At 37.1% G+C, this 11,711-nt stretch overlaps 1 pseudogene across 1 annotated transcript; it reads left to right on the top strand.

Annotated features, from left to right (window-relative positions):
- The first annotated feature begins 9,937 nt into the window (after window positions 1–9,937).
- Window positions 9,938–11,355, top strand: LOC145112908 (isocitrate dehydrogenase [NAD] regulatory subunit 1, mitochondrial-like; annotated as a pseudogene). Its single transcript, XR_013710679.1, has 4 exons — window positions 9,938–10,371; window positions 10,505–10,744; window positions 10,826–10,905; window positions 10,988–11,355. The product of XR_013710679.1 is annotated as an isocitrate dehydrogenase [NAD] regulatory subunit 1, mitochondrial-like (transcript).
- The last annotated feature ends 356 nt before the right edge of the window (window positions 11,356–11,711 follow it).

Below are 11,711 nucleotides of genomic sequence, written 5' to 3'. Positions count from 1 at the left end.
TTGAACCTCCGTCTGTGAACAGTGTTTATTTTCCCAGGTGTTCATCTTCTAGGAGTTGCTTGGCTTCCATGTCTACTTCGCTTTGCAGATCATTACTAAAGTCAGCCACAAAGTCTGCTAACGCTTGTGATTTTATGGCGGATCTTGGTTTATATATGATGTCAAATGTGCTTAACTTCACCGACCATTTTGCCATCCTTCCTGACATTTCAGGTTTTCTCATGACATTCTTAATAGGATAATTAGTTTTAACATGTATAGCGTGTGTTTCTAAATAGTGTCTTAACTTAGTAGACGCAATTACTAAGGCAAGAAATAATTTTTCGAGGTGAGAGTACCTAGTTTCAGGATCCAGTAGATTTTTACTTACATAGTAGATAGGATGTTGATCTCCATTAAGATCCTTGGCTAGAACGACACTTACCGTGTTTGAGGATACTGAGAGGTAGATAACAAGTGGTCCTCCATTTATAGGCTTCACTAGTAGTGGAGCAGAGCTTAGATATTTTTTGAGTTCCTAGAAGGCTTTCTCGTGTTCTTCTGTCCATTCAAATTTCTTGTTCTTTTTCAAGATATCATAAAAGGGCTTGCACCTTTTTGAGGATCTTGAAATGAACCTGTTGAGTGCTGCTACTCTTCCGATTAGCCTTTGGATGTCTTTTGTTGAAGATGGGGATTTCAGCTTGCTGAATGCTTTGATCTGCTACAGACTTGCTTTTATTCTTCTCTTGGTTACCATGTATCTAAGGAACTTGCCCGACTTCACCCCAAAATGGCATTTGAGCGGATTCAACTTCATATTGTATTCGTCCAGGATGTCAAATGCTTCCTTAAGATCTCTGAGGTGATCTTCAGCTTTCATTGATTTTACTACCATGTCGTCAATTTAGTCTTCCATGGTGTCCCCTAGCTTGTCTTTAAACATCCAATTCACCAGTCTTTGATATGTTGCTCCTGCATTTTTAAGACCGAAAGGTATTGCAGTCTAACAATATATACCTGTTGATGTTATGAACGTTGTATCTTCTTGATCGGATGGATCCATCTGGATTTGTTGAAATCCTGCTAAAGCGTCCATGAAGGTTAAGAGTTCGTGGCCAGCTGTTGCATCTATCATAGAGTCGATGTGTGGTAGAGGGAAAGGATCCTTAGGACAAGCCCTATTGAGATCCGTATAGTCTACATACACTCGCTATTTTCCGTTTTTCTTTTGTACGACAACCACGTTAGCTAGACATCTTGGGAACTTTACTTCCTTGATCATCCCTGTTGTGAGGAGCTTCTCTACTTCTTCTTGGATAATATGATTCCTTTCAGGTGAAAATTTCCTTCTCTTTTGGTATATTGGTATAAAAGAAGGATCAATATTAAGTTTATGATTAATAATAATCTTGTCTATACCTGTCATATCTTCGTGTTTCGATGCGAATGTCTTGCTTTTGGTTCTTAAGAAATTCAATAGATCCTGCTCGATCTGCTCAGGCATTGAGGATCCTATGAGGACTTTAGCTTCAGGATCCTCGATGCCTAGGGGCACTTCCTTTACGTCTTGTTCCTTTGTCTCTAGAACATTTCGTGCCCCTTGCCTTAATTGATATGCTTGTTGTGGTTTGGTCATAGATTTCATAGAGGTTTTGTAGCATTCTTTCGATTCTTGTTGATCTCCCATGATCTTCACTGTTCCCCATGGAGTAGGCAACTTTACACACTGATGGTATGTTGATGGCATCGCTTTCATCTCGTGGATGCATGGTCTACCTAGTATCAGATTATAAGAAGATAAGGTGTCAATAACACATAAATTTTGTATAGAGTTTACCCCTTCTATGTATATTGATAGCTTTATTTCTCCAATTGTGTGTTTCGTTTCCCCGCTAAATCCTATGAGGACTGAGGATCTCCTGACTATCTATGATTCTGGGATGTTCATCCTTTTTAGTGCGTCTAGGAGTACAATATTGACCGAAGATCCTCCGTCAACAAGGATCCTTCTGACGAAATGGTTGGCCATGTACAGTGTTATCACGAGTCCGTCATGGTGAGGATCATGAATTCCTTTCCTGTCCGTCTCGTCAAATGTGATTTCTTTTTCACTGCTAATCATGGTATTCTTTGATGGTCTATCTTACTTTTCTGTTTTAGAGACCTTGGCCTATCTTTTAGCCTGAGAATAAGAGGTACCACACATGTTAGATCCGCCTGAGATAACGTTAATCATCTTAGCGTCAGAGGGTGGAGATCCTGGTTTCTCCAGGATCCCGTGATCATCCTGGCTGTTCACCTAGGATTTTTCTCTTTTTCTCCCGAGGATCTCTTTGAGGTGTCCTTTACTAAGGAGATAGCTAATTTCTTTTCTTAGGGCTATGCAGTCCTCCGCCATGTGGCCAAAGTCTTTATGGTAAGCACACCATTTGGACCTTTCTTTCCAAGCGGTGGACTTGCTGTCTCTCTTTGGCCATTTTGCTTTGTCTCCAAGATCCTGCATAGCATGAATTACACCTGAAACATCCACAGAAAAACAATAGTCAGTGATCTTAGGAAGTTCCTCTTCTTCTCCTCCATCTTCAAGGGCATTAACCTGTGATGATCTGATCTGGAATAGGGCTTCAATTTGTAGGATCTTTGAGTCGAGGATCCGGCCTTCCTGTTAGGGTTCTCATATTGATCCGAAGGGTTGCTTCTCTTGTAGATTTCTCTATCCTCTTCGAGCCTTATGAACCTCAATGCTCGGCACCTGACTTCATCCAATCTTTTGCATGGGGTCATTACAAGGTCTTCATAGAAGGGTGAATCCTTTCTTAGTCCCATTTTAAAGGCTTCTACAACGGTGGCCATGTCGATTTTGGGGATGCTCAGAGCTTCTCTACCAAACCTGTTAACAAAGTCTCTAAGTTTTTCCTTAAAATCTTGAACCACCCGGTAGAGATCACTAGTGATCTTCTCGAAGGTTTCGCTGCAAGAAAACTGGTTATTAAAGATTTTGACTAAGTGTGCAAATGAAGTAATAGTGTATGGGGGAACGTTTAGCAGCCATTTAAGGGCTGATCCTGTAAGGGTCGAACCAAAGCCTTTTCATAGGAAAGCTTCCTTCATGTTCCCTAGGATGGGAATGATCTCCATCCTTTCTCGGTATTGTGCTATGTGCCCCTCAGGATCCGTAGTTCTATCGTATAGCTTCATGCTAGGATTTTGGAAGCGTTTAGGAACTTCGGTATCGACTATTGCGGGAGCGAAACTTGAGATATTGTGACTCGTTGGGGACGCTTCTGGTATGGGTTGTACCACTCCGGGTACACTGGAGATCATTTGTCTCAACTACTGAAGTTCCCTGGCCATGTTTGGGTTTATTCCTGCATCAATGTTAGTATAGTTATTATTAATAGTATTGTTGTTTAAGAAGTTACTAGAATCAAGGTTTCTAGGAGTATTGAAAGGCTCATTGAGATCGTTGATCATAGATGCTCGGTTGTCCATGGTTGTCCCCCAGGGCGACGCCACAGTGGTAGGAACCGTGTTCTTCTGGCGATTTTCTGAGGATCCTGCATTATCGAAGTATAGGATCCTTGGTTACACAACTGTGGGCATTGTTTCCTGGGATTTCTGAAACTCTGCCTTCATCCTCTCCACTTCTTTGAGCAGTGCTCTATTCTCCTCCTGTTGTTGGGTCACCTGTTGCATTATTTTCCTCATCATACCGAAAAGCTCTGCAGTAGTGACCGAGGCAGTCGGATCCTGGAGCCCTGAGGATCCCAAACTTCCTGGATTAGCGATTGAGGGGGTTATTTTCTTGGAAGTTTCAAGCGTTTTCCTCTGAGTAGGGGGGCCACTAGAAGGAGGTGGTAGGTTTTTGGTTCGAATGGAAGGAGCAGAGGACGAAGAGAGGATCGGTTGTGTAGACATGATTTTTTCGAGGATTTTGAACAACACGGCCCCACGGTGGACGCCAAATTGTTTTGGTCAAAAATTACACAAGTGCTAATCAACCAAATTGAATGAGAGGTTGTGATGTTCAGATTGTGTAATAGCAAATGGTAAAGGAAAATGACACGATGGTATACAAGGAAAGCTATTGATCCTTGCTAGGATCTCCGACACAAAATCTTGGGAGGTGATAATGATCACCTGCCTTGATGATTTTATTGTTATAAAATGATAATTATAGTGAATTCTTAGTAAGAATGAGTAAAGAATTTCGTAGAGTAAGCTTAGACTAAAGAACAGCGTGTTGTGTGCAGAATACAAGTGTCAATTTATAGTCTAAACTATCCAACAAGATGTCTGATATTTTAGGGATCCTCTATGACCAGCTTCACGAACTTTATTTGACCAAGTATTCCGGGTCTTTTGCATAGTTGAGATGATTTTTCGTTGAGATATGGTCTTCCCTTGACTACTTCTGCACACGTGATAGTTATAGACAAAATATGATTGTTATAAATATTAATAAAAATAATAACGGTAATTAGTCGGGATCCTGAGGTAGCTGAGGATCCTAGATATTTGAGGATCCTGAAAATTGTAAGGATCCTGGCCCTAACAGTTACTACACCTAAAACGAAAAAAATGAAACTGATGGTAATGTAGGGAGGTGGCGACCTGGACGACGACGCCAGCGGCTTGATGATGCAGCGGCGACAAAAAGACGGTGGTGATCGTACACTCAAATCATCGTTGTTAGATGGGTTCAAGTCTTCTTCTATTAGTGCGTATTGGTAGACCTAGATGGAAAGTAATAAAAGTTTCAGGTTAGATAATATGCGATAATGGAATTGGACTTAACTTAAATGGATTCAAGTCTAAATTGAATTAAATCATTATATAATATCTCAAATAAAATAGCAGATGTGGAATAAGTCCAATATCCTTGTGAAAGTTGGTATTTCGGTAAAAATTTGGAATATTGTTGTAATTTAATTTTATTACTATAATATATATATATATATATATATATATATATATATATATCCGATATTTTTAATTAAATATAACTTTTAGTGGCATTTTAAAACATTATGCCACTAGTAGTTATGAATATTAGACATAAAAATATTAAGTGCCACTAAATTCGTTAATATTTACAGTGGCACATAAAATATGCCACTAAAAACATAATACAGTGGCACATCAAACATATGTCATTAAAAATGTATGCAACTAACTGCCATTTTGTTTGTAGTGGCCATAATAAATCCAGATTATTTTGTTTTAAATAAGTCAGATGACAGATGTGATTATCCGAAGGCAAGAGATCAATACTCGCAAAGATATATGATCAAGCTGTTGAAGCTTCCCCTGATGACCGGTAAGACAACACTACAACTACAACAACATTTTATAGAACTTGCTTTACAATTGGATGTTTTTTACTCAATTTGATCTGGTTTTTATTGATGATGATGATGCAGTTATGTTATGGCTTCTTATGCTCGATTTCCATATGATGGTGTATCATTAATGGTTTACTATAGCGCATTGATATTTTTTTATCGCACTATTGCAATGATTCTTATAATTATTAAGTCAAAAAGATAACTAAAGGATATACCTTTTACTATGGCTATGTTTATAAAAATATTTGAGAAATGAGGGTTTGTTTTTTCCCCCTGTTAACTATGGATAAAGTGGCTAAATTGATGACAATATATGTCTAGATAAAATCTTGTACACATAATGACATAATGTTTGAAAGAGACTAAAAGACTACTTTATCTTTATATTCCAACAAACATTTTTCATCATATTCATCAATTCACATCATAACTCATAATGAAAACTTGAACACTAATAGGTAATGTTGTAGTGACTGAATACATTAGACATGTTTTTTTGCTTAACCAATAGGACCATTGCCTTTTGTAGTGAAGTGTAGTTGATGAAATAACTTGATTGGACTATGAATTATGATAAGAAATGGAAGGAGAATCATTGTTTTGTTCTTGAACAAAAATATCTTGTTAATGTTGTGAATTGCATGGGACATTGCACCTATTGTTATGATTGAGTAGTAGTTGAGAGTTGTGAACCACAAATTTGTGGAAGTATCTCATGTTTTTATTTTAATTATTTATTTTTGACGCAACTTCAAGAATTTTATCATAATAGAAGACTATTTGAAATTGTATGAAAAAACCATTAAGATCACATGTCTTATGGGTTTTTATCTTTTTTGTGTTTTCTTATTTATATAAAATAATCATTTTTTTGAAAATTTTTTTGAAGTATATCGTAATTTAATTGAAGTATATGTGAAAAACAAAAGATTTATGTGTGTATTTGGATACAAAATGTGTAATCTCATTTCTTCTTAAATATCTCTGAACATAAATTTTTTTGTGGAAAATATACCAAATAAATATCGGTAATTTGTAAGAGTTAAGAGTATGATCAACGATTCTATGAATGAACTCTTGAACTAATCATCGTTGTTAAGTATCATTGATGAACTCTTGAACAATTCCACCACATTTTCATCTCAATCATAATTCATAAGGAAACAACCGAAAGTTCTCTTTGCTGCATTAAAAAGGGGAATAAATGAAAGCATATGGCTATTATGGGTGATTGATTGGGAAAATTAATTTTGGGTCAAACAGGTAAACAGAAAACAGAGATCCTTAGGTCAAATAGGTAATATTTGCAAGTATTTTTTTTAATATGATAATGTTAATTTTGGTTCCAATTATAATGTAAGAGAATCCGCAATTCAAACTTTAATGGAAAAGTTCAGGGAAAATGACTTATATGGGTAACTATGTTTCAAAATCGTTCAAAAAATATCATTCAAGCTTTGTGTGTCCAAAAAACATCATCCAAGTAAAGCATTTGTATAAAAAACACCAACGAAGTACATTCTTTGTTCAAATTTGACCTTTGGTAACCGGCAATTACCGGTAAAAAATAAGTAAAGGAAAAAAAAACAATAGGAAATGACTTAAAGAGGTAACTATGTTTCAAAATCGTTCAAAAAACACCATTCAAGTTTGGTATGTTAAAAAAACACCATCCAAGAAAACTTTTTGTACAAAAAACACCAACAAACTATATGTTTTGTTCAAATATTACCCACCGGTAATTGGTTCTTACAGGTTAAATGATAACTTGGCCTAACTATTATGACATGACATAATAATGATTGACAAAACAATAAATGATATGTTCCTCCTTTAAAAACCGATTTAGGGTTTTTTCATGAACGAATGACTTATTCTTCTCCTATGATTGCTCTTCTTCTTCTAAAGTGATGATCTCGAACTCAAGTCCAAAACCCTAACTCTTAACTTAAGGCAAAAAGGGCTTCTTTACCCCTGCCTCAATGGGCCTCCCTCCCCCTAAGGCCCAAATCCATAAAAAGCCCAAAAAGGCATCCAAGCCCAACTACAAGGCATCTAAGGCCTAATATGGCCCAAGAACCCCCAACATGGCCTTAAGCCCAAAAAATGACCTGCTACAATCAGGTGGGCCCGATGCCTAACTTAAACAAGTCCATTCATACGCCCAACATATGTTGAAGCCTCTGCGATCTGGATTTTATGCAAGTACGCCCGGCGTACTCCTACGTACGCCCATCGTACTCGGCTAGGCTCAAGAATCGCCAATCTTCCGAAGGCCATAACCCTCGGTATGGCTGTCTGATGCCTAAATTAGCTCCCGTAGATATAAAGAATGACGAAATCACACTTAGAATGAAGAAGTTATGGCCTTCGGAAGATTGGCGGTTCTTGACCCTAGCCGAGTACGTTGGGCGTACGGAAGGAGTAAGCCGGGCGTACTGGCTCGACATCCGGATATGATGGGACTATGCACAGACTTGTTTAAGTTAGGCATCGGGCCCACCTGATTGTAGCAGGTCATTTTTTGGCTAAGGCCATGTTGGGGGTTCTTGGGCCATATTAGGCCTTAGATGCCTTGTAGTTGGGCTTGGATGCCTTTTTGGGCTTTTTATGGATTTGGGCCTTAGGGGGAGGGAGGTCCATTGAGGCAGGGGTAAAGGAGCCCTTTTTGCCTTAAGTTAAGAATTAGGGTTTTGGACTTGAGTTCGAGATCATCACTTTAGAAGAAGACGAGCAATCATAGGAGAAGAATAAGTCATTCGTTCATGAAGAAACCCTAAATCGGTTTTTAAAGGAGGAATATATCATTTATTGTTTTGTCAATCATTATTATGCCATGTCATAATAGTTAAGCCAAGTTATCATTTAACGTATAAGAACCAGTTACTGGTGGGTAATATTTGAACAAAACATATAGTTTGTTGGTGTTTTTTGTACAAAAAGTTTACTTGGATGGTGTTTTTTGAACGATTTTGAAACATAGTTACCTCTTTGAGTCATTTTCCTATTGTTTTTTTTCCTTTACTTATTATTTACCGGTAATTGCCGGTTACCAAAGGTCAAATTTGAACAAAGAATGTACTTCGTAGGTGTTTTGTACAAATGCTTTACTTGGATGGTGTTTTTTGGACACACCAAACTTGAATGATATTTTTTGAACGATTTTAAAACATAGTTACCCATATAAGTCATTTTCCCAAAAGTTAAATGAAATGGAATGCATAGTTAACATTTAATGTAGAGTAAATCACGGTTTTGGACCTTTGGTTCCTATGATTTGGCGTACTTTGAGTCTAACCTTTGAAAATTTGAAAAGATGCATCCATGTAGTTTAAAAAAATTGCACTACATATCCATTGTCCATCTAAAAAGACTATTTTACCTTTACTTTTATATTTTTGTTTTTCTTATATATATATATATATATATATATATATATATATATATATATATATATATATAGAGAGAGAGAGAGAGAGAGAGAGAGATTAATGTGTTTTAACTATCTATTATGAGTTTTTTATTTTATTAAATTTCACATAATATTTTAATACAATAATTGTAATAAATATAGTAATAAATGAATATCAATTTCATTAATAAATTTACCTTTTAATTTCGAAATTCCCAAAATTAAAGTTCATTAGTTTATTTTATTTATTTAAATTATTATTCGTTTAAATTTAAAAGATAAAAAAATTTTCATTATAATAATTCATTATTTTTTTATTTTCTTATAGTTCAAAGTTCTCAAATATTTTGATTTTTATATTTAACTTTTTTTAAAATTATTCCATGTAATGCATGAGTCTCACAACTAGTTAAATAATTAAATAAATTAAACATGGAAAATTAGTAATATAACACACATATATTAATTAATATTCAAAATTAATCATTGATATCCTTTTATTTCAGGGTTAGTTTTCTATTTACCTATTAAAAGACTAAAGCTGATTCCAGCAGTGGCCATTCATCCGACTGATGCATGCTTAATCTCCATCACCGGTTGTTGCAGACCCCCTTCCAGTCGGCCACCGCCGACCTCCTTCTTTCAACCTCGACGCCTCCACCATTGTCTTCCTCTGTCCTCTTTAGAGTTTAATAGCACCATGATAGATAGATACCATTTATAAAATGGTTTCCACTTCGAAAAGATACTTAATTTCATCTTTTTTGCTTCAACCCTCCGTATGTTCTTTTTTTCTTTTTAACATATTCAATTTGTTTTTTTTTTTTTATTTTTTTTTATTTTGTAAAGACAAAACTTCAAAAATGGTCCCTGTGGTTTCCGAAAATATCAAGTTTAGTCCCTAAGTTCAAAAAACCTCACAGATGGTCCCTATGGTTTCAAAACTTTTAACAAATGGTCCTTCCGCCTAACTCCGTCAGCTTTCTACCGTTAAGTGAGGGGCATTTTTGTCATTTCAATACACAGTGACCATTTATGAGGTTTTCTCTATTTAAAAAAAAGAAAAAATATATAATTATTTAATTAAAGGGCCCCACCTCTCTCTCTCTCTCTCTCTCTCTCTCTCTCTCTCTCTCTCTCTCTCTCTCTCTCTTCTCTCTCTCTCTCTCTCTCTCTCTCTCTCTTAATTAACATAATACCAGTTAACCCTATCACCGGAGAGGGTATTCCAAGACTCGTTACTCTAATCCCTGGCGATGGGATCGGCCCTTTGGTGACCGGCGCCGTTGAACAGGTCTTCGAGGCAATGCGTGCGCCGGTTACCTTCGAGAAATTTGAAGTTCATGGCGACATGAACACGATACCCGATGATGTTATGGCTTCAATTAAGAAGAATAGAGTTTGTTTGAAGGGCGGATTGATTACGCCGGTGGGCGGAGGGGTTAATTCGTTGAATCTTCTGTTGAGGAAAGAACTGGATTTGTATGTCTCGCTTGTGAGCTGTTTTAATTTGCCTGGTTTGCCTTCTAGGCATGATACGTCGATATCGTGGTGATCAGGGAGAACACGGAGGGGGAGTATTCGGGTTTGGAGCATGAGGTTGTTCCTGGTGTCGTTGAAAGTCTTAAGGTACATTTGGGTTTCTTAATTTCATTATCATCGCATGCTTGTTGTTCGATGAAATGCCTATGTGAAATTGGCTACTCTTGAACTGCAGTATATTAGTTTCTTTCTGTTGTGTCTGATTATGGTGTCATTTTAGGTGATAACAAAGTTCTGCTCTGAACGCATAGCACAGTATGCTTTTGAATATGCTCATCTCAACAACAGAAAGACTGTAACAGCTGTTCATAAAGCAAACATCATGAAGCTTGCAGATGGTCTTTTCTTGGAATCTTGTAGGGAGATTGCTAAAAGATATCCCAACATCAAATACAACGAAATCATTGTTGATAATTGCTGCATGCAACTTGTTTCAAAGCCTGAGCAATTCGATGTCATGGTATGTTAATCTTATCTTCTTAATCTATCGTACACCATCATTTCCATTTTTTTACACATTCTTCCTCACTGAATCTTTCAGGTGACTCCTAACCTTTATGGCAACCTAGTTGCAAACACATGCAGCTGGAAATGCTGGTGGGACAGGTGTCATGCCAGGAGGTAAGTACTCTTGTTGCTATTTCTTGATTTTCTTCAATTGAGACCTAATTAATAACAACCATTATGATTGGAATTGTTGCAGGAAATGTTGGAACTGAGTATGCAATCTTTGAGCAAGGTGCATTAGCTGGGAATGTTGGGAATGTTTAAGCAATTCGACGCCTGAAAGAAGAGAAGGCAGGTCATCGAAAGCCATTATGAAGTCCTGATAATGAACCTTGCAGACTTCTTCGATCTCAACCTCTTTGGATCTGCAGAAATGATGGAGGTGGTGGAGTCGGGTTTCGGAGTTACCCGAGGCGAAGGTTTTGATGATGAAAGGGGATAAGTCTTCTTCGTTTGATATGGCGGAAGATGAGTTCATCGACGAAGTGAAGATCCAGTTTAAGATGGGTTCTTCTGAGAGAGAGAGAGAGAGAGAGAGAGAGAGAGAGAGAGAGAGAGAGAGAGAGAGAGAGAGAGAGAGAGAGAGAGAGAGAGAGAGAGAGAGAGAGAGAGAGAGAGAGAGAGAGAGAGAGAGAGAGAGAGAGAGAGAGAGAGAGAGAGAGAGAGAGAGAGAGAGAGAGAGAGAGAGAGAGAGAGAGAGAGAGAGGTGGGACCCTTTATTAAATAATTATATTAAATAACAAAAAACTTCATAAATGGTCCCTCTTTTGTGAAATGACGGAAATACTCTTCACTTAACGGCAAAAAGAAAAGGACCATTTGTTAAAAGTTTTGAAACCACAGAGACCATCTGTGAGGTTTTTTGAACTTAGGGACTAAACTTGATATTTTCGGAAACCACAGGGACCATTTTTGAAGTT

The sequence above is a fragment of the Lactuca virosa genome, chromosome 5 (assembly GCF_052849685.1).
Source record: "Lactuca virosa cultivar CGN04683 chromosome 5, Lactuca_virosa_CGN04683_v6, whole genome shotgun sequence".
NCBI classification, from domain to species: Eukaryota; Viridiplantae; Streptophyta; class Magnoliopsida; order Asterales; family Asteraceae; genus Lactuca; species Lactuca virosa.
The sequence above is the reverse complement of the archived record's forward strand: the minus strand, read 5'-3'. Positions and strand labels throughout refer to the sequence as shown.